Source organism: Megalobrama amblycephala, linkage group LG8, assembly GCF_018812025.1.
Source record: "Megalobrama amblycephala isolate DHTTF-2021 linkage group LG8, ASM1881202v1, whole genome shotgun sequence".
Classification (NCBI taxonomy): domain Eukaryota; kingdom Metazoa; phylum Chordata; class Actinopteri; order Cypriniformes; family Xenocyprididae; genus Megalobrama; species Megalobrama amblycephala.
Window position 1 is genome coordinate 20,543,907 of NC_063051.1, and position 22,293 is coordinate 20,566,199.

General features: G+C 38.0%; 1 protein-coding gene across 4 annotated transcripts in view; it reads left to right on the forward strand.

Annotated features, from left to right (window-relative positions):
- The window catches only part of pik3r3b (phosphoinositide-3-kinase, regulatory subunit 3b (gamma)), a 202,177-nt gene that overhangs the window by 160,694 nt on the left and 19,190 nt on the right, over positions 1–22,293 (forward strand). Inside the window, exon 1 of one of the 4 annotated variants that reach the window (XM_048199972.1) lies at positions 20,408–20,427. The exons of the other annotated variants lie outside the window; for them this stretch is intronic. The gene's annotated coding sequence lies outside the window, so the exon portion shown is untranslated. Of the gene's footprint in view, positions 1–20,407; positions 20,428–22,293 lie in introns of those variants that run through there. 4 annotated transcript variants of the gene reach the window in all.

Sequence of the window (22,293 nt, forward strand, 5' to 3'; positions counted from 1 at the left end):
TTTTTAAAGCTGCTGTCAATACCTTTTTTGTTTAAAAATGGTCCAAAATCAATTTTTGAGCAAGTACGTAACCAGCCAGTGTTCAAAACTATCTACTTACCTTAGCCTGATTTACAGCGGGAAGCTTGTAATAATGTTTACTAATTCGGGTGGTACAGGTAGGTTTCCGCAGGAAATTTGAGCATGCCGCCGTTCATCTTTGCATCATTACGTCCCATCTGTTTACATAAAGAACAAGTCCCAGCTAGTAGGCTATATCGTGAGGATACACAGCAGCTGGAATAATTAAACTAATCATTTTGATGGCAGATTGTATGGCATGACAATTGGACAATTAGCATGTACAGAATGTACAGAAATTGAAATCTACAGGTAATGCTAAAACACGCTAAATACACGTAATCACGCAATGCTGATGTTGTTAACATTAAAGGTCCCGTTCTTCGTGATCCCATGTTTCAAACTTTAGTTAGTGTGTAATGTTGTTGTTAGAGTATAAATAAAATCTGTAAAATTTTAAAGCTCAAAGTTCAATGCCAAGCGAGATATTTTATTTAACAGAAGTCGCCTACATCGAACGGCCAGTTTGGACTACATCCCTCTACTTCCTTCTTTAATGACGTCACTAAAACAGTTTTTTGACTAACCTCCGCCCACAGGAATACACAAGAGTTGCGTTTGTAGAGTGTGTTTGTCGCCATGTCGTCGAAACGCTGTTATTTTAATCCCGCAGTCCAATCACCGGGTCTGATTCCGGCTCAAATTGATAGGGTAAAATCAAAGACATGTTTACTGTAACACTGAGTGCATGCATCTCCACGTTATGGTAAGAGGCGTGACCTTTCCGGGCAAGGTTCGCTAAGCTGCTGTCGAATCACAACACAGGAACCGCTGGCACAATCAGAACTCGTTACATATTTCTGAAGGAGGGACTTCATGGAACAAGGAAGTCATCAGCCCGTTTTTATGACAGTGGAAACAGCGGTATACAGATAAGTAAATTATGTGAAAAATACTGTGTTTTTTTACACGCGAAACATGAACGCATATTATATTGCACACTATAAACACAATCAAAGCTTCAAAAAAACACGAAAAACGGGACCTTTAACAATTTAAGAACAAAGTATAACGATAATAATAATTTGCACGGTTTGATGTGATATGAGCTAAGCAATTGTTAAATAATCACCACTGGTAACGTGATTTATTGTGATGCTTTTTTTTTTTTCTCAGTTGGCCAAAAGTGGCAGATTTGTTACTTGTTCAGATGACATTTTCCAGTGAAAATTCGTATTTTGGTCATACTTCCAAATCTACAATCTCTGATTCCGAAGTACCTGTACAGTATCCAGTGGTGCGGTGACTGACAGCCACACATTTACCTCAAAACATTAGATTCATTAAATTGGCGCTGAGGAGCCGTGCCGATGCACAACCCACGAAAATATGATAATTCCGCAAATAACAGCAATTGCAGGTTTTGAACGGAGATGGCGTCAAAACCTATTGACTGCAGCTTTAAGTGATGTTGTTCAGTATACACTACATTTAAAATTTAGGGGTCAGTGGAGACAGTTTATTTATTTATTTATTTATTTAGGGGGAAAAAAAACTTTTATTGAGCAATGATGCATTAAATTGAGCAAAAGTGACAGTAAATAAATGCAGACTTGGTGAGCGTAAGAGACTTCTTATGCTTGCTGGATTGGAGTAGAAAAACCAGGGATATTCAAGAGCAGAAAGGTGTTTTTGTGTGTTCAATACACACTTTGCAGGAAGGCCTACAGCACATCAAATAAACCGTCAAACGATGTTGTTCATGTGTGCCCAAGGTTTACTGCTTTCAACTTGCTTTTCTCTCTGTTTGAATCTCATTCAAGCTTTTATTCCGTGGTTCCCTGGATTGAATAGCATGAAATGTCAGCCAGGCTGTGATGTCTATGTGTGTGCGCACTCTTTATAAGGGCCATAGTTGAGTCTCAAAAATCAATGCAGTATTTACATTCAGATGTCAGTTACTTTGTCCTCCAGGCTCAAATGCAACATTTTCTTCCCACTCTATCTTTTTGGATAATGTCATTTGAAATGGGTCCCCATAGAAATATCTCATTGAGTTGGCCTGTCATGTGTGTGAAATTGTTGTAAATTAATGCCAAAGAGAAACAATGAAGTAGGCTCAGATGATGCATTATATTTTTTCCAGTCCAGTCTGCTTTTTTATCTTTGGACTTTAGGCCAGACAAGAAATGTTAATTAACTCTACTAGATATGAAGGATATACACCTAAGTTTGGTTACTCCTCTCTCATGATAGGATGAGGGTTTAAATAAGGTCAAGAAGAGACATATACTCTTTCCACCCGCATATATCCAGCAGTGTTGTTTTGTGTGGGAGACAATGATGACTTAACAGACTGAGTATGATATGTAGAGCAAAATTAGAGAAAAGTGAGCTTGGAAGAGAGTGAAGTATAATAGAACTTCTCATGGATGAAAATGTTCCCATGAAAGATTCCCAAATTTTCTATCGGTACTGCCTCAGTGGTGGATTTTGTTGCTGAAACTGCTTGTGTCTTGATTACAGATTTACTTAAACTGTGAACTGAAATTCAATCAGTTCTCAGTGCCTCAGTACTGACATATATTCTATTTGTGAGAAGAAAAAAAAAACGTTGTCTTGCTTTTCCAAGCTGTGATGTTGATCAAGGTTAAATATAAGATTTAAAACAGAGCTAAACACACCATCAATCAAATGAAATGTATACATTTAACTATAGAGTCTGTCAGAGAGTTGACGGAGCCTGAAAGAAATATTTGAATAAACACAATATTTTTAGCTCACACTATTATTTTTTGCCTCAGGCCTACACATCCACATACTTCTAGCAAAGTGTGCTACTCATTCTCCCGCAATGTCCATATTGCAGACCAACTCATTTTTTAGAGAACATGAAAAGATAGGATCATGTATGAAAATATCCTTATAAGAAGTGTTGTGGCAATTCAGATGATGATGATACACTTGATAATGACACTTTGGCTTACACCATGATATGGTATGATTACCATATTAATATACTATGTTATGTACATGGTACCCCAAAATGAACATGGTATTACCATATTAAATGTACAAAAAAAATCATGTTACCATCATATGTTTTTATCAGTGTAAAAAGAAAAGTGAAAACAGTAAGTAAAAATGGTGGCTAAATTATTAAAAATTATTTTGAATTAATGTTAGTACTGTCTAGATAATATTTTAATAATTTCTTTGGCATTTTTGGCATCATTTTCACAAAAATTTAATGGCCCCCAGATTATTTTGTTGTATGAATATCTGAATATGCAATATATTAAAGGAAAGAACTGAGCCTCTGCTTTTCTAGCTTCATGCATTCTTTTTTTAAAATAGTTTTTCTCAGTTGCTTTGCTACATTTCTCGAATCATCCTTAACATTTGCAAACCAGCAAGTGCATTTCTCGAAACAATTCATACAAACAGCATCACACAATAGATTACCTGCAAAAGTCTGTAACTTTCTCAAAATCCATCCCTCAAGAGTATTTGTCAATGAACATATCAGTGCCTTCAGAATGACAAGTCCTTGTGTCATTGTTCACAAACAAGGTCAAAAATGCTTAGCCATGTTCTCAATATATCAGAGTACTCTGTCAGTATTCCCTCATGTAAACTATGGTTTTGATACCAAAATTCACAAGGCTGCACTTTTTTTCTTTATGGCATATATCAATTTCAACAGTACAAATTAATTCACACATTCCTTTATGTGGGATATTGATTGCAAGAGACTAGACAGGATTCACAAGTATGCTTTTACAAGTGGTCTGAGCAAATTACAGTACAATGTCATTGTGAAGGTTGAATTTCAATTGTGATTAGAAAATTGTACCAAAGTGACTTAGAAAAACTGTATCAACGTTTGAATGTGGATAAGTTCATTTAACAAAAGCAACATTTTGAAAAAGCTGAGAAAATCTCATCATTGTCAAAGACTAAAGGCCTGTTCACACCGGGACGAATATTGCGCGCGATTTTCGCCGACGTTTAACGCCTCGTGACTAAACAACGGGCACCAATGTGAGTGTGCACACCGACGCGAAAAACGCGAGGCGTAAAAGCGTCATTTTTTTAAAAAACGCCTCAGGTTCGTTTTTTTGGTTTGACGCGCCGCGTTAAAAACTGGCCGACCAATGAGATTGGTGCTTTTGTTCACGTGCCTGGAGCTGCTGAAGTTACAGTAAAACACGACTTGGTGGCGCTCAAGCACAAAACAGTCTTGCCGAGCACACAAGACGACGAAGAGAAAGTAAGTAGACGAGGAAGACCCCTACAAACTATCCCTGCGTCTCAAACAGCTCCCTAGCTTCCTAGGTCGTGTATCAGTATACCATTTAAATGAATGTGGCCGACTCCCTGATCAGTGACCTGACTAGTGAACTAGGGAGCTGATTGAGACGCACACTATGGGTGCTCTGCCAGTTCTTGGCCATACCAATAGATGTGTATTATTTCTATATTTTTGCTGTTTTTTCTTTTACATTCAAGAAATATAGTTGAGAATGTCTATTTCATAAATGTTTATTTGCACTACTGTTTCTGACTACCATCTCTCATATATGCCATTTAATATCTGCATTTTTATCTTCTTTAACTTTACTAATATCATATGTTTATTTGCACTACCGTTTCTGACTACCATCTCTCATATATATGCCATTTAATATCTGCATTTTTATCTTCTTTAACTTTATTAATATCATAAATATGTTTATTTGCACTACCGTTAAGCACAAGCGCCACATACTGTCAGGGAGTGAATTTGCACATTCACTCTGTGCATCGCTAGTGAAAATCGCTTGGGTGTGAACACAAAAAACGTCTCTAAAAACGCTGGCGATAAACGCATGTGATATTCGTCCCGGTGTGTACAGGCCTTAAGACCGAATCTTTCAGATTCAGAATGATGATCAAAACATAAATGGAATAGATCAAGTCCATCAACACCCCCAAAGCTTGCACAGTCCTATATCTTGTCGACATTTCATTCAGTAACTTTAGGCAGCTTTTATTTATATGCTGTTTAATGTTTGATCGTGTCATTTTATCACTTGTTTCTGCTTCTTTTTTTCCTGTGTTTTGATCTGGAGGTTCTATACTCTTTCAGAAGATGCGCAATAGCGCCCCCTAACATATGAAAACATGGATTGCCAGAAATTTCAGTCAATGGTGGGACAGCGTTGTGTCATAAATTATGGAAAATTCCATCAATGGCGGAGAAAGGAGAAAGAGTTCAAATGACAAGCAACCTTACTGTTTTTTTTTTTTTAAGCTATAAATGAGTCTTAAAATATATAGCTGCCTTTTATATTAAAAAGGGGTTTCAAAGGGATCATCATATTTGTGGGTCCTTTAGAGAACTATGAAGCGTGGGAAATATCCATGTACCTCGAGCAAGTCAGCTCATTCGCTGGAACAGATGGCTCAAATGCAAAGAAATAGATTACTTTTTGCAGCGTTGCAAAGAAAATATGACAGTGATGACCAGGCAGAATTGGTTTATCCCACACTGCCAGATCTGCTGCTTTAGCATTTGGTTTTATTCTGCACCAAGTGTCCAAAGGAACTCATTGATGGAAATGTCACTATCATGCATTGTCTGTTGCAAGATGTAATTATCCTGTTCACGTGAGTCTAAAATTATGATGTGCCCTGGTAAATAAAAATATTTCACTTCTTGTGTCCAGTATAGTTTGCTCTTATATACTTGAATAATTTCTCTCCTTAATCCAAGTTGCCATTCAATATTCAAAATTCCTGTTTTCCTTTCAAAAGAACTCCTACCACACTCACTCCGGTTATCAGCAGGCTTTCAGTGTTTGAGTTTAATCAAATATAGCTACAATCTGAATGTTTTCAGTGTTTGGTTGGCGCAAGCACTGTCAGATTTGCATTATTGATCCTAGGCCTCCATTATATGCATTTGATTGGGTGATTACTATGGATATTACAGAGAAAGACGGCCTTGTCCATCAAGACAGCCGAGTGAGCATATAAAGCAGCTGCAGTGACCCAGGAAATTTACCAAGTTAAGTCAAAAAGGAGAAGTCCAGATATTTTTTATACAGGAATGGAAACATCAAATGCTTCCTTCGATTTAGAATCCCATAGATGAAACGGTGGAATATGGAGGGATGAACGGATGAGGGTGGAGATAAAGTTTGTGAGGTGAGTGGAAGGCTTGAGATGTCAGGGAAAGTGGAGAGAGAGGGATGATGGGGATTCTTAATCAAAAAATGTGTATCTAGCAGTTACCTGTTGGTTGAGCTGAGGAAAGTGAGTAGATCCATTTTCAGGCCGCAAGAGGTTATTTGTTGTCAGCTAGACAACCAGTGACTGACAGCATGAACTAACAGTCTGATCTATAGGGCCTGTTTCTAAAAATGTTTTTCTCAATTTAACCAAAGTCAGTGTTTTGAGCTTCATTGGCCACATTTACTCAGGTTATGGACATAAAAACAGTTGAAACATTCTTTTCGCAGAAGTCATAATTTTGATTTTGGGGTGAACTTACTTTATGATGGTATCCTTCCATTGCAATGGTGAAAAGGTCTTGATCCTTCATTCTAAAGAATTCATAACCTTTTGCTAGTATCATACGGTTACAATGGCCCATGATGGATAGTCTGAAATAATACAAAGACATCACCACACTAAGGCAGTGGTCATTTCCTTCTCAGCTGTCACAGATGAACCTCATTCTCCTTTCACCCTCCCCCAGAGGCTCTCATCCTGTGCCTAGGTCTACCATTGTTGGCCTAGTGCATCCAGACATCAATCCCCCTCACAGGGACAGATGAGAGAAGGTCAGGGGTGTAGGTCAACCCTTCTCACGCTCACAGCATAAATCCACCTCCGCTTATCAATTGGCCTCTCCATCTGGGTGTAAATAATGATGCTATTGTTGGACCAAATCATGTCCTGTGTCCGAGTGATAAGCCAAATATAGTTGTTACAGCTTCCCAATGCCTGCTTCGAAGAAGTGCTACTTTCACTGACCTCAGGATTTCTCATAAACTGATCAATCACCATATAGTAATAGTCCTATTTCAAAATTCCTTGAATGTGCTTCTGGCTCTGTGATACAAAGTTGTGCCTCATTAAATTTTATTTGGCTGAGAATAAATGCTACGTGCCTTTCTGCACATTGGCATATTTGAAGATCTGCTGACGTAACGTGTTAAACCATGTATGTGATCCTCATAATTTCCATTGAAAGAGATGTTTGACCTTTTCTTTGATGCACAGATGTCTTGATGTGTGCATGACTGCCTGAGTGTATTACTATAATAAGATTTATCCCAGGCTTGTGTTACTGACTTTGATCTTTGTGAATGTTGCAAACATTGAATGTAAAACTTTCAAATACATTACTACCAAATAATATTTTTACTTTAGTTATAGAACACTCAGATAAAAACAAGAGCTGATATTTAGTAACAGCTAACTTTTTATATATATCTTCTTATGTGTCTCTCTTTTATTCATTTTCCCTCTCATCCCCCAAACTCCTTTCCCACCCTCACGGCCCTGATGTCTATCACTCACTCTTGAGATTCCCTACATTCTAGATACATGTACATCTGGTTTATGTCACACTGAAAGATGTCACTTCTGCATAATTGTCATGTGTGTCAGCCGGCTGATTTGGGCCCTCAGAGCGCACAAGCTCTTTTGATGGGGTGACAATTGGGGGAATGGGTTAAAGAGTGGGTCATAGAGAGTTTGGAGGGAGGGGGGGGGGGGCACAGACGGATGAGGAGACACAGACGGATGAGGAGGAGACCCTGCTGGCCCATCTTTCTGATGGATGCCCTGGAGAAAAAAAAAATTGAGTGGGCCTAAGCAGTGTTCCCTCTCATTTATTTTGACATTGCTCAAATTAAAATCTCTGAGTAAAAAATCAAGAACTGTGAGTGTCACCAGCATCAACATGAGCTACTCTGGTTAAAATATAAATATACAAAACTGTGTTCAAAAAGTGCTCTTAGAGTGTACCACTAGTATCTGTTACTTTTAGTGAGTTTAACTTTCAGGTCAGCATCTCTCCAGATGTCTGCATCAATCCTATTTTTCATTGATCTTCAAGTCCTTTTTCTCCTGGCAGATACGCTCTATGGCAGCCTCATCTGCTTGCTTTGTAAGCACTTGGAAACCTCTCTTGTTCCATGATCTGTACCATAATCTAAATCAGGTGTTGAATGTTATTTCTAAGTTAAAAGTAGACCACTATTAAAACTGTTCTTCAGGAAATCAGACAAACTGTCAGATTCTTTCTTTTTCTTGGGTTCTGAACAACTGTTTTGATAATAATTTGTGATTAGGCCATTTATGTCTCAACACAACTCTCAACTAAATTTTATTTCTAGAGCACTTTCAAAAACCACAATGGGAACCAAAGTGGTGTACATGAAAATAACAAAAATAAGCAAATACATACAACCAAAAATACATACTCCTTCGGTTGTCTGTTAATACATAGTTATTTTGCCATCATGGTGCACAAGAGGCCCAGCTAGTAAAATATAATAATGTTAAATAATCAATAAATGCTGTCTAAATATTTAATAAAGGCTATATAAAGCTATATAGTGAGGCTAAACGCTATTGAAAAAATTACTTAAAAATATTTTACCCTTTGATCTATGCAGTGGCAGTTACAGAGAAAATTTTATGATTTATTGATTACTTAAAGGTGCCCTAGATTGTTTTTTTACAAGATGTAATATAAGTCCTAGGTGTCCCCTGAATGTGTCTGTGAAGTTTCAGCTCAAAATACCCCATAGATTTTTTTTAATTAATTTTTTTAACTGCCTATTTTGGGGCATCATTAACTATGCACTGATTTTTTCAGCACGGCCCCTTTAAGAGATGCGCTCCCTCTGCCCCACGAGCTCTCGACTATATATACATCGCATAAACAAAGTTCACACAGCAAATATAACCCTCAAATGGATCTTTACAAGATGTTCGTCATGCATGCTGTATGCATGCTTCGAATTATGTGAGTAAAGTATTTATTTAGATGGTTACGTTTGATTCTGTGTGAGTTTGAGGCTATGCTCTGTGGCTAAAGCTAACATTACACACTGTTGGAGAGATTTATAAAGAATGAATTTGTGTTTATGCATTATACAGACTGCACGTGTTTAAAAATGAAAATAGCAACGACTCTCGTCTCCGTGAATACAGTAAGAAATGATGGTAACTTTAACCACATTTAACAGTATAATAGCAACATGCTAATGAAACATTTAGAAAGACAATTTACAAATATCACTAAAAATATCATGATATCATGGATCATGTCAGTTGTTATTGCTCCATCTGCCATTTTTCGCTGTTGTTCTTGCTTGCTTACCTTGTCTGTGCACAGATCCAGCCGTTAATACTGCCTTTCCTTGTCTAATGTGTCGAATGGGCTGGCATTATGCAAATATTGGGGTCATACATATTAATGATCCCGACTGTTACGTAACAGTCGGTGTTATGTTGAGATCCGAGTGTTTTCCGGAAGTCTTTTAAACAAATGAGATTTACATAAGAAGGAGGAAACAATGGGGTTTGAAACTCAATGTATGTCTTTTCCATGTACTGAACTCTTGTTATTCAACTATGCCGAGGTAAATTCAAATTCTGATTCTAGGGCACCTTTAAACAATTGAATCAAGTGATTTTAATTGTACTGTTCACAGTGTAATCAAAGACTATAAAATAACACAAGACACGTCACTCATATTATTTTGAATGGGAGAAAGTGCAATGCGCAATATGGCGGAACAAGTCCCGCCTTCTAAATAAGAGCCAATCGCTGATTGGTAAAGTCGCCGTGACACTGCAGCGGCCAGACGTGCACCTCCAAAATGAGACACAAGAGACGCATTTAGGATTGCGCATGCACATTAGCTTGATCCATCCTGAAAAAATACAGTTTTTTGTCATGATTCGAGCGTTTAGAAACAAAATTTATGAGACAGTTGTGGTTAGATTTCATTGGTGATTTCAAATATGAAATTTAATTGAAAGTTTGGCAAACAGCTTTGGAGAATTTGATGTTTCCCAATTCAAAGTGATAGGAGCTGCACTTGAATGCCTGAGAGGCGTTTCAAAGATGGTCGCCGAGTGAAATGACTTGTCTTAAATGGACTTTGGTGTAATCTACAACAGACCTTTGCATACAAGTACCTATGCTATGTTTTTCTTTAACAGTACATAACAGAATGAACATTTATTAAAACATTAATGCATACTTATCACTTCAGTCCCAGTTAATTATCCAGATCATCAGTCACGTGTTGCTATTTTAAAACACAATCAGGTGTTTAAATGCATTGCATCTAATCTGATTTTGCATCTCACACATGCAACACGGCTCTGCTTAAAAGAGTCCGTTGACATGCAGATGTCAAGCACATTACTCCGACACACAACGCACATGTATTCATTTACACATGAACAAAGGGGACACAACAGAAGCTACATGGGTTCCCAGCTGGACTGCCCTAACAAGGCATTATTGATATACATCATAAGCAGCAGCTCTTTAGAGCCTCAATTTGTATATAAAACAGTGAAGGTAAAGCTACTTATAATTTGAAATAATTAAACTACAAAAAAGTTAACAAAAAAGAGAAAAGTTAGATCAATTTCAAGCTAAACTACTAAAAATGGTAAACTACTTAAACATGTTAAACTACTAAAATTATGTATGTCTAAAATATTAGATTTTAATGGACAAAGTTACATTGGTAAGTTGAATTAATCAACATTAGTCCAATAAATGTCTTTACAGAGTCACATCCCAGAATGTTCTGAGCTGCTTTTGAATATGGTTCCACCTGGTCCGATTAGAAAACCATTAAAAGGATGGATTAGAACCAAACATTGGGGTTTGAGCTGAAAGTTGAATTTTCAGAGTGTGTGGATGTGTACGTGCTTTTTTGCATGAGTGTGCATGTGAATGTTTAACATGCAGCAGATGCTGGTTGTTCATACCCACTGGGCAGAGAGCAGATGACACCGTAGGCCATCTCACCAGACGAGAGCCCCCAAGGTAGGGTGTGGTATTTTTGGGTCCAGCCATACATGCATAAGCATATGCATGTAGCCAAAGGAAGAGCCTGACCTAGATAATTTTCAGTGTTTCAAGCAAAATCATAAAATTGGGAGGGGGAAGGTATAAAATTAGTTCAGTCAATGCCACAGCCACTGTAGAAGGTGTGCAAACTGTTGTTTGAAACTTCATTTTAAAAGTTACTTTCATTTATTTTGAATTCATTTAATTGAAACGCAGACTAAAAAATGTATACAGCCCACATTTGGGGCTACTTAAAGGTGCAGTATGTAATAATTTTGTCCGCTAGAGGTCGCTAGAGGCCTATTCAAAACAAAGGCGTAGCTTGATGATGCCAAGTTTGAGAGCGGAATCCTGGGACATGTGGTCTCCACCTCAACGGACGGTGCAAAAGAATATGGATAGGACTCGGGAAGAAATCATGTTCATGGATGCGATTATTACTGTAGTATGAAGCAGAGCAGGACCGAGTGTTGTTGGAGCTGAACGAGGCTGCTGGAGCGACTGCGCAACACACGCCTCGCGAGCAGCGGATCTTTTATTATGCCAGAGTCGCCGGCGCTGCTTCCGTTATTCCAGTCATGAGTATGAGGTAACGCAGCTCTGTTTATCATATTAGATACATTTGAGTGTGTTGAAAATGATGTTATAACGCAGTGGCGTAACTTTGTTTTAAAAAGTGGGTGGGACAGGAATGTGTATGTGCCATTAGTCCCGAGAGTATGTATATTAGTTAATAAATACGAGGATCCGCAACTGATATCAGATTGTCCTGATGGACTGGTGGTGGCATTTTCGTTTAGCATGCAAGAGGTTCTGGGTTCAAACCCCAACCATGTATAATTTTTTTTTTTCTCATTAAAACCAAAGATGTTCATTAAGATTGTATATCAAGAGCAGGGATACGTTTATGTGTAGCTATTTTGTTTTGTGATTTCAACCTAACAAATAGAGAGTCTCTGCAACAGAGCGATCGATTGAAGCGCTCGTCCGTGTGAACACGGCTCAGTGTGCATGAGCGTCAAGAGAACACTGTTGCGCCTCTGATAACAGCGACAACGAGCACTCAACAAGATTTCAAAAACAACACATTCTAGCGCCAGATCGCCTTTTATTAACTCAAATTGATAATCAACTAGAGGTGTTTCTTTTGTACTACATATCCGTGCCGCGAGAGGTTTCAAAAAGTGGTCGGGACAATATCGACCCTTTCAAAAAGTGGTCGGGACATGTCCCACCCGTAAATTACGCCTATGTTATAACGTTACTCTGTGCGTTTTCTCTGCGGCTGCTGTGAGACACTTGTTTGAGACACACTAAGCTAGATCGAATTTAGAATATCATATTAAATGCTGGGTGGCTAGTGTTGATAAATGGCATGCAATTCATTTTAAAACGTACTGAATGATAGAGAAAATTCTTTATTACTGTTACTAAAAATAAAGCTGCATCTGATTATGCTATGTTAGCTACTTGACAAAATAGTGTTTTTCTCTGAGGCGTGGTAAAGCATGGTACTCGCAAAAAATCAACTTATAGAACAACAATTAGTTTTCTGTCTATAAATATATCAAAACAGTTGTTCCCTTGTCTATTAAAACGTGTAATATATTAAAGCGTCTTTAGTGTTTTCATGGTTTCTACTAAATAAAACCGGAAACCGAGGCAGACCGAGGGTTAACGTGGGTATAACGCAAATAACAGGCAGCGACTCGGACATCCCGGAGCCTTGGTTAAAATTGCAATTTTCTCACGATTTACAAATAGTTGAAAACATTTGGGATATTGTAAGTAGTGAACAAAATATATATGGTTTTTGGATATTTTCCTGCAAAAATATTACATATTGCACCTTTAACTGTGATCATTTACAGTCATTCGAGTAGTTGCCATTCATTTCCATGTTTAAGTTCAGTTGCATAAATCTAAAACTAACCCACACATAGTGCTGTGTTGACTGGCAATTCCTGACCCTCTATTCCTCACTCATTTGAAGAGGTCTGTGGATTTAGGCAGCTGGATAAGGAACACAGTGCATCTTTCAGCTTCCCTCTTCATTAGGCCAGATTAATTCACACAGATTTTCCTCTATTAATCCCATTATGGCCAGCCACATCTACAAGTCTGAACACCCAAGCTTACACACACACCCTCTCAGTGGATCTTAAGTGGATCCTTCTGTCTCATTTCTCAGTTTGACGTTTTCCTTGCAACATTTCCTGATTATCTTGTTATATATCTAAAAATGTGTATTATTTTAATATTAGTGAGTTCAGAGTTGTCTCAGTTCACAAAGACCCCAAATAAAATGAATTCATGTTTCCATCTATTTTATAGTGTAAGGTTTAATAACATTTTATGTGTTCAAATATTAAATAATAAACAAATGCTGTCTCTCATTACAGTCTAGTTCTCAGTAGTAGGCTACCATCCAAAAGTTTGGCTGGCTGGCTGGCTGGTTGGTTGGTTGGTTGGTTGGCTGGTTGGCTGGCTGGTTGGCACAGGTCCAAGTACATATATCTCATAGTGTATCATGCTTGGGTTTTCTTTATTGTTAAATCACAGAGGACACTTAAAAATTCTCAGCGCATGAGTACGTCTCTTTAGCACTTGATGTCAGGCCTCAGCAGACCCCAGTGTCATCTCGTACCATAACCATGGCTCCATTCGTCTTCATCAGGGAGGATAAGTGACATGGCAGTACCTTGAATAATTGACGATGTGCTCTAATGATTGGCTGCTCAGTCAACAAAGCCGAGAGTGCACTGGGTCAATGAGAGCTTCGGTGTCAGTTGTCATGCTCTGAGGTGATGTCATTGCACCAGACCCAATCCACCGTAACTCTCAACAGAGAATAGGATTGAGGGGTCAAACCAAATTGACACTGGCTTACTAGTTCTGCATTTGTGAGTTAAATCAAAACAACACATTGAGATGAAGCCTAGTACTGGAAAAATATCTTGTTCTACTACTCTTGTTAAAAACAACTGCAAAGAAAGTTGTTTCATGTATGTCTTTGTTTTTTGGGGGGGGGGTTTTGGTCTCAAGTGGGTCTTTTATTCTGTTTTCTCCCAATATGGATTCATGCCCAGTCATTATGGACAAAGTTACACTTCACATTACTCATCTCATTAAAAACATCACAATTTGATTAAATGCAGACGTAAATCTGATATCATGTACTTCTGCTATAATTACTAATTCATATGAAGTGAACTGCAAGAGCTGGTTTGGGAACATTAACCAAAACTCATGTCTCACAGCTGCTCTGTGTTTGTGAATAATGCTGCAAAGCAAATTAGCATGCTTTTCACAATTTTAGACACATAATGTCATTTGTCCTCAGTAAGATGCATGGAGTGCTTGTCTTTTGACCACAATAACTGTGTCCATGCACATAAGCAAATCTTTCATGCTGTTATTTGTCTTCCTCAGTTCCCCTTTTTCTTTCAGGCTAATTCAATCTAGCGATCACAAGTAAATCACTCTGCTTTCCTGGACCTGGAGAACAAATAGATCTCATCGGAAGAGAGCGTTGTGTCCTGTGATTGCATACGCATGATCAGATAGTTGCATATGGTCAAACTGACCTGGCACAGTGAATACAATATTTTATATGGCTGGGGGGAGGGGAATTATTTACTGAAAAAACTGCTATTTTCAATAGGCATTACCATTCAAAAGTTTAGGGTTGGTGAGATTTTTTTTTTTATTTTATTTTTTTATGTTTTTTGAAAGAAGTCAAAAAAACATGCTCACCAAGGCTGTAAAATAGTATTACATATTATATTATATTATATTATATTATGTTTTAAAATGTAATTTATATTGTGATGGTAAAGCTTTTCAGCAGCCATTATTTCATTGTTCAGTGTCACAAAAATCTTTCTAATATGCTGATTTATTATTTGTTGAAAACAGTTGTGCTGCTTAATATTTTTGTAGAAACTGTGTTGCATTTTAAGGAATTGTTGATAAATAGAAATTTCAAAATAATAGTATTTATTTGAAAGAGAATTCTTTTATAACATAAATGTTTTTACTGTCTTTTTTGATCAATTTAATGCATCCTAGCTGAACAAAGAGAGCACAGCTGATTTCAAATATGGCCTTTCTAATAATCTTTTCCTTCTGCTTGTCTGAACACATTCCAAATGCACAGTAAGTCACTTACTTCATCCTCTGTTTTACGATGCTGTCATTATCTTTTCCTTTTCTCCTTTTGGAGCCTTGAGTCGTCTTGAAACATTAAAAACACAAAGGCTGATTCTTTGCCTGTCTATCCAGCCTGCCACTTCAGGCTCTTTACTTCATTTCACATATCTCACTCTGTCCACTTGTCACCACTCATCTTGCCCTCATCTTTCTTCCTTGCCTCCTCTCACCTCTTTTGCTGTAAAGCTGTAAAAAGCTGTGCTGCTATCTAATGCAGCATGTTGTATTGTATGCCTTTTTCTTAATCAAATGAAATCTTGCTATACTTTAGCACTTTACAAATATATTTAACAAACTCAATCTGGCACTTCATGTTATTCACAAAATGTATTCCCTTAAGATTTGTAAATCTGTATTTTGCTGAGCCAGCCGCACCATAGTTTGCTTTTACCCTACATCATACGTAACAGTCGGGATCATTAATATGTATGACCCCAATATTTGCATATGCCAGCCCATGTTCAAGGCATTACACAAGGGTAGCCAGTATTAACGTCTGGATCTGTGCACAGCAGAATCATCAGACTAGGTAAGCAAGTAAGGACAATAGCGAAAAATGGCAGATGGAGCGAAAATAACTGACATGATCCATGATCCATGATTACATGATATTTTTAGTGATATTTGTAAATTGTCTTTCTAAATGTTTCCTTAGCATGTTGCTAATGTACTGTTAAATGTGGTTAAAGTTACCATCGTTTATTACTGTATTCGCGGAGACAAGAGCCGTCGCTATTTTCATCTTTAAACTCTTGCAGTCTGTATAATTCATAAACACAACTTCATTCTTTGTAAATCTCTCCAACAGTGTAGCTTTAGCCCGTTAGCCACAGAGCATATAGCCTCAAACTCATTCAGAATCAAATGTAAACATCCAAATAAATACTATACTCACAGCAATCGATGCATGCATGCAGCATGAATGACGAACATCTTGTAAAGATCCATTTGAGGGTTATAGTAGCTGTGTGAACTTTGTTTATGCACTGTATAACTGCACTTATAGTCGAGAGCTCGGGAGGACAGGGAGCGAGAGATTTAAAGGGGCCGCGCAAACTGAATCGGTGCATAGTTAATGATGCCCCAAAATAGGCAGTTAAAAAAAATTAATTAAAAAAAAATCTATGGGGTATTTTGAGCTGAAACTTCACAGACACAATCAGGGGACACCTTAGACTTATATTACATCTTTTGAAAAGACGTTCTACGGCACCTTTAACATGAACTAACTATGAAATATACCTCCTAAATCATTTATTAATCTTAGTTATTGTTCATTTAAACATTTACTAATACATTAATAAAATCAAAAGTTATATCTATTAATATTATTTGGTGGACATTAACAATAAACAGTTGTATTTTCATTAACTAATGTTAACAAAGATGAGTAAATACTGTAACAATTGTATTGCTCATTCATTGTTCATCAATGTTAGTTAATGCATTAACTAATGTTAGGACCTTTATGTTACCATTCTATTTTTAACCAGAAGTGTGGTATGTGGCAGTATATCATTTGTTCAGTCTGTATTTGCATACTATGCTAACAAACACCATTTTTTTCTGTATTTGTGTGTATTACAGTACATGTGTGTAAGAAAGAGACTAACACAAGATTATCCTCCTGGCTCCAAGTCCTTAGAACAATCACACACTGCCATCTCCAAACCTGCCAATAGCACAACCTTTACATACGGGCTGTTTGGCCTCTCAGCTCCCTCAATGTGATGGTGTTTTGCTTATACAGAAACAGATCTCCTCTGCAGGCTGAATGGGTTCGGCTGCTGTTCTGTCAATGGCCAAAGCTTATAAATAATATAATATAACTTGCAAACCATGGCCTGTATGTACAATAGGACTGTAGGAACCTAACTGAAGGGATAAATTCTGTCCCACCCACTTTTGGAAAATAATCATTATATTTTAAGAGTTTGTTTTGCTTGGACTACAATCCAAGGCACAGTCCAAGGAAATAAGAACCAGCAGCTGCTTTAAGACAAAGCACAAGGCCTCTGCCAAAAAATTGTCTCAGTTTCTGAATGTTGTAAGCATCAATAGGTATAGCACCTATACTGTATTTACCAGTATGTGCATTTCTGCCAAACATAGGGCTACTGGGCAAACTTCATGTTACATAATTAATGTTCATGAGCAAAGCTAAAGTTTTATACCAGTCCCTCATAGCATATGTTTATGCTTCTAACACAGTTTAAGATATTTTAGATTTAATCCGAGAGCTTTCTGTCCCTCCATTGAAAGTGTATCTACGGTAGACTGTCCATGTCCAGAAAGAGTAGAAGTCATTAGAAGTGTGTTATTGTATTAAGTGTGAATCCAGTGGGATGACATAATTTCAGGACCCTTCAATGTAAGTGATCCAGGGTTTTCACATGTCCCTTGATTGTAACAAGTTGTGTGCATAATTAATTTCGTCTGAAAAGTGTGTGAGTTCCAATGAGATTTCTTGCTGAAGTGAACAAACTATCCAACTACCCGTCTCTCCCTCTGGCTCTTAGTTACAATTATAACCAGCACCTGATGCCCGTTTCATCCCTTGATAGAAGACTGAACTCAGTGACACACGCATGTCATTGTATCAACTGCTGATTGCCTTCAACTCCCACGGTTGTGGTTGCTAGGCATTTGAATTGCATCCAAACAAAGAATGGAAAGATGCAAATGAGACTACCATCCTTTTTGAAACCACAGAAGGAGGATGCATTATATCTTGCATACGTAATGTTTTACACCAAAATAAAAACAGTTCAGCGCTGTCATCAGGCAGAACCAAATCTTCATTTATCAACAGTTTTGGGAATCGAGAATCTTATTCTGATTCTTAGCGAGCATCTTATTTTTTTGTCAACTGTACACATGAATCAAATTTCTACTGCACTATTTGTTTTTAATTGTTGTTGTTAACTCACCTTTTTCATGCATTGTAGACATGGCTCTAAATCCAAAATAACTCTTTTTTTTACCTCAAAAGAAATGTGCGGTCTACAGTTATTTTAAGATTTGCTGTTCTTTTGAAATGAATGCAATTACTGAAGAATTGTTTCTGGTCCATTTTTTTCATTCTCAAAACACACTTTTATCCAGAGTAGCTTATGAAGTTCCAGAATTGCTGGGAAAATTACAAAAGTATGAGCAAGTAGAATGATGTAGGTAAGACACTAAGACAACAGAAAGAGGATTTTTCATCTTTCTTGACCTCAAACCACCCTGAAAAGGCACACCCAGGTTCGGCCTCTAATCTCAAGTCCATTCATTACTTGGCTTCTAAGTGCAGCCTTGCCTTTATGGCAAAGGGTTAATCTGTTTGCTTCTGAAGTTGACACACTCTCTTATAGTTGCAGACCTCGTTTGGCCACTTTAGTCTCATGACAGAATGCAAAGATATCCGTTAGCCCCAGCAGGTTTCTCCGGTGTCGCGCTAGAAAACAATGGGCTCGTTTTATTGCCGTGTTTTAAACGCTGCGGCTAGGCTAATTGCAACTTCAAAACACAGATCAACTCTCTAATGCTCTGTTTGTCGAGCTTTTCATCTTATCCCTGATATTTAGTTTAGGGACTGTTTAATCATCATCATAAGCTGTTAATTAGTCTAGGGTATGTGGATAACGCCTGCTGATATGCTATCTTTGTGTCTTGCAGACCATTCTGGCTCAGACGGGTAAGAGTTAAACAGCCCGTCCTTTATCTGCTGAACTGCAGAATGCTGAGCAATGGTGCCTGATGCCATGACAACCAGAGGGCCGTTCAGAGAGAAGGGTAGTTGAGGAGTAGGCGTGTGGAAAGAAAAGGATGACAAGAAAAGTAGACCCAGGAGAGAAAAGAGAGAGGTAGAAAGGTGAAAGAGAGGCTGATTAAAACTTGAGAACACTGTAGGAAAAGTGGCCATGAGGTGGAGAGTGACAGAGAAACACAATGAGACAGAGGAATGGGGCATGGGGGCGGGGATTGGCAGACGCTGGCTGCTTGTTACCGAGTGTCACCGGAGTATTGCATCAGTCCAAGTGGGATGCTCACATTGCAGGATGACATCACAGGAGCACAGACTGCCTGCCACCCAGAAATGGAGACGGAGGGAGACTGCCTCTGCCTTTGCTAGCTAATAAGTCAGGGGGCCGGGTGGTGTGTGCTGCTCTTTTTTGCAGAGTCATTAACACTTCATTGTCATTTTCGGGCCGCTCTTTTGCGCATGCGCTAGCACCGCCATGCTTGTGATTTATGCACCCCTGAAAATCCTGCCAGTTCAGGATGAGAAAAAGCAGAGAACAAATACCAGACAGTATGCCTAATCATTTAACTCGAATCAGAGCGTACATTATCTGAGACACATGACTCCTTCTGCCTAGTGTGCCCATTAGTGCAGCCTTCTGGATAAAAGAGACTGATATCTAGTCATGCTTGAAGGTATATCCGATAATAAAGAACTACTGTGTCTATAATGTGCGTCCGGTCTGTAATGAGCTTTGTGAATTAGTCATATGTAATCTATATTTATCATTGCAGACTGCAGCACTAAAAGGATAATTCACCAAATTAAATTTGCCTTTTTGCGCACCGTCATGTTGTTCCAAACTGGTATGACTTTTTTTTTTCTCACGTGTAACACAAAATCTGAAATTATTATAATATCCTTTTTTCAATTTTGGCCTGTTACTCATTCATACAAAATTTTGAATATAACACACATATGGTCCACTTTTATGATAATTTTATGGTATTTTTTCATTATTTTTGAAAGCTTCAGTTTTCTTGGGGACTACCTGCATGAAAGAGTGACCAGTATAATTCTCTTTCTGTGTACAATCAAAGGAAGAACTAAAGTCATAGGGGTTGGGAATGACGTGAGGCAGTAAATGCTGACAGAATTTTCAGTTTTTGATGAGCTATTCGTGTAAAGAAACTTATCTAGTTGTTCTCTTCTTCTCTTTTCTTTCAGTTGGCTTTGAGAGAAAAAGCTTATGGCTTATTCTAGGCAGGGAGACAGTGACAGAGAGAGCAGCCTGATTCTCATGAGCTCAGCAGAAAAAACGAAAAAGGTGATCGTTCTCACTGTGTGTAATTTACAGTGGATTGAAATTAATTTCCCCCTCCATGATATCAGCTGGGGAACAATGATATTGCTTCTTTCATCTCCTTTATGAATTATGTATAAAGCACACCAGTGGTCACACAACGGCTCTGGGTTTTGTGTGCCTCTCCAGTGCCGCCCTTATGTCTGTGTTAAATATGGAACAATGAAGCCATCTATTTGCATCTGAACTGAAATTGTACTTTCCACTCTAGTTGTTACAGTCACAGATCAAATATGAGATGCTCAAAGAGAGCACAGTCAGACTATTGTCATTCAGCAAGCTGGCAACTTTTATTTCAGCATGTCGTCAAAATGTCCTTCAGTTCACCATCCTCAAATCTGCAGGTCATCGGTGTACCTTTAAAACTCCCCTAGCTTTTCTTTTTTGCTTCATTCTTTCATCGGGATTTGGCATCGTTTAGCTGGGTCTTGTAGTCAGGCAGATTAGAATCTCTTTCTGCTAGTCATGCCTGCCTTATGGGCTCACATGCACAAACCTAGTAAATAATCGGAGGAAAGAGTGTGAAATAATAAATCCTGCTTGTATAGGGTGAAACATCATCTAAATCTAATCATTACAAAGCTAAATACATGAGCTTTTGATATTAGAAACCATGCATCTAATCTATGCGTGTTCACTTTGAAGCTAACTATATGCTACTCCTAAACAGTGACAAAATAAACTTTTAGCACATTTTCACATTTTAAATTTATATGGACAAATATTGATGACTCATCCTGCACTACAAAGATATTTGTCCAATCAAATGCTCTCTATACCCTGGTTACCAAATTTATTATGTATACCGCCTGATCAAGGAAACTCTTATCATTTTATCATTTTTATGTCTGTGAATTTCCCTTTGATAAAATGAATACTTTGGGACCTATCAAATGTTTGATTTTAATGTTGGCATTCACTATGTATTATTTCATAGATTATTACTTTGGTAATTACTTCGTAACTCACACATCTTGGATCAGCCAAATCTGAATCCCCTGCAGACATACCATAGAAACACTGTTAGCATTTAGCTCACTGTCCAATAAGAGGACAGGCATGGTCCAATAACAAGCCGCAGTTGGTTGTGCATTAAGGTTTCTAAGGCACACACTCTTTTCTGACGCTCAAATCCCTATGGTCACGTGTGTCTTTCTCCGGTGTTGCAGAGGCAGCTAGCAATACACTTTAGTCCAAACCAGACATTGCCGTCTCTGAAAGTGACCTCAAATAAATGCATCCGTCTTAAATTTACAGCACGTATGGATGTAATTTAAACAGTCCTGTGGCATTTATTACTCATTCATTATGCATTGGGTGTAAATGATTAATATTTTCCCACAGCTTTTATGGATTACTGTGGCTGTTCGGTTGCTTGTCATTGTTTTGGATCCATCTGCTCATACTGAACTGAATCATGGACGGTGACAATTAAGCAAGTTTGACACAGTTGACAAGGACAGCCTTTGTCAGGCACGAGCCATCTGGAGGGTCCTCCCTGTCCTTCATTAAAGAGATGCAAACATTGTGATCCTTTTTTTCACTCTGGCCATAGAGAGACATTCTCCATCGTGATGGATAGATCAAACGTATGTGAACAGGGGGGACACAAAGAGGAGTGCAGGAGGGCAGATTGCCATCCACAAAATAATCGTTCCTAAAGCAGACCACCAACCATTGCTACATTGAGATGTACGTACAGAAGAACACCCTGAACCACAGACAACAATTAGCTAGTAAAATATTCAGGTTACATTTTTGCATAGCCTATATTATGTCTGGAGGAAGTTCACTTTTATTTTTAATCCTCTGGGGTCTGAGGATTTTTGG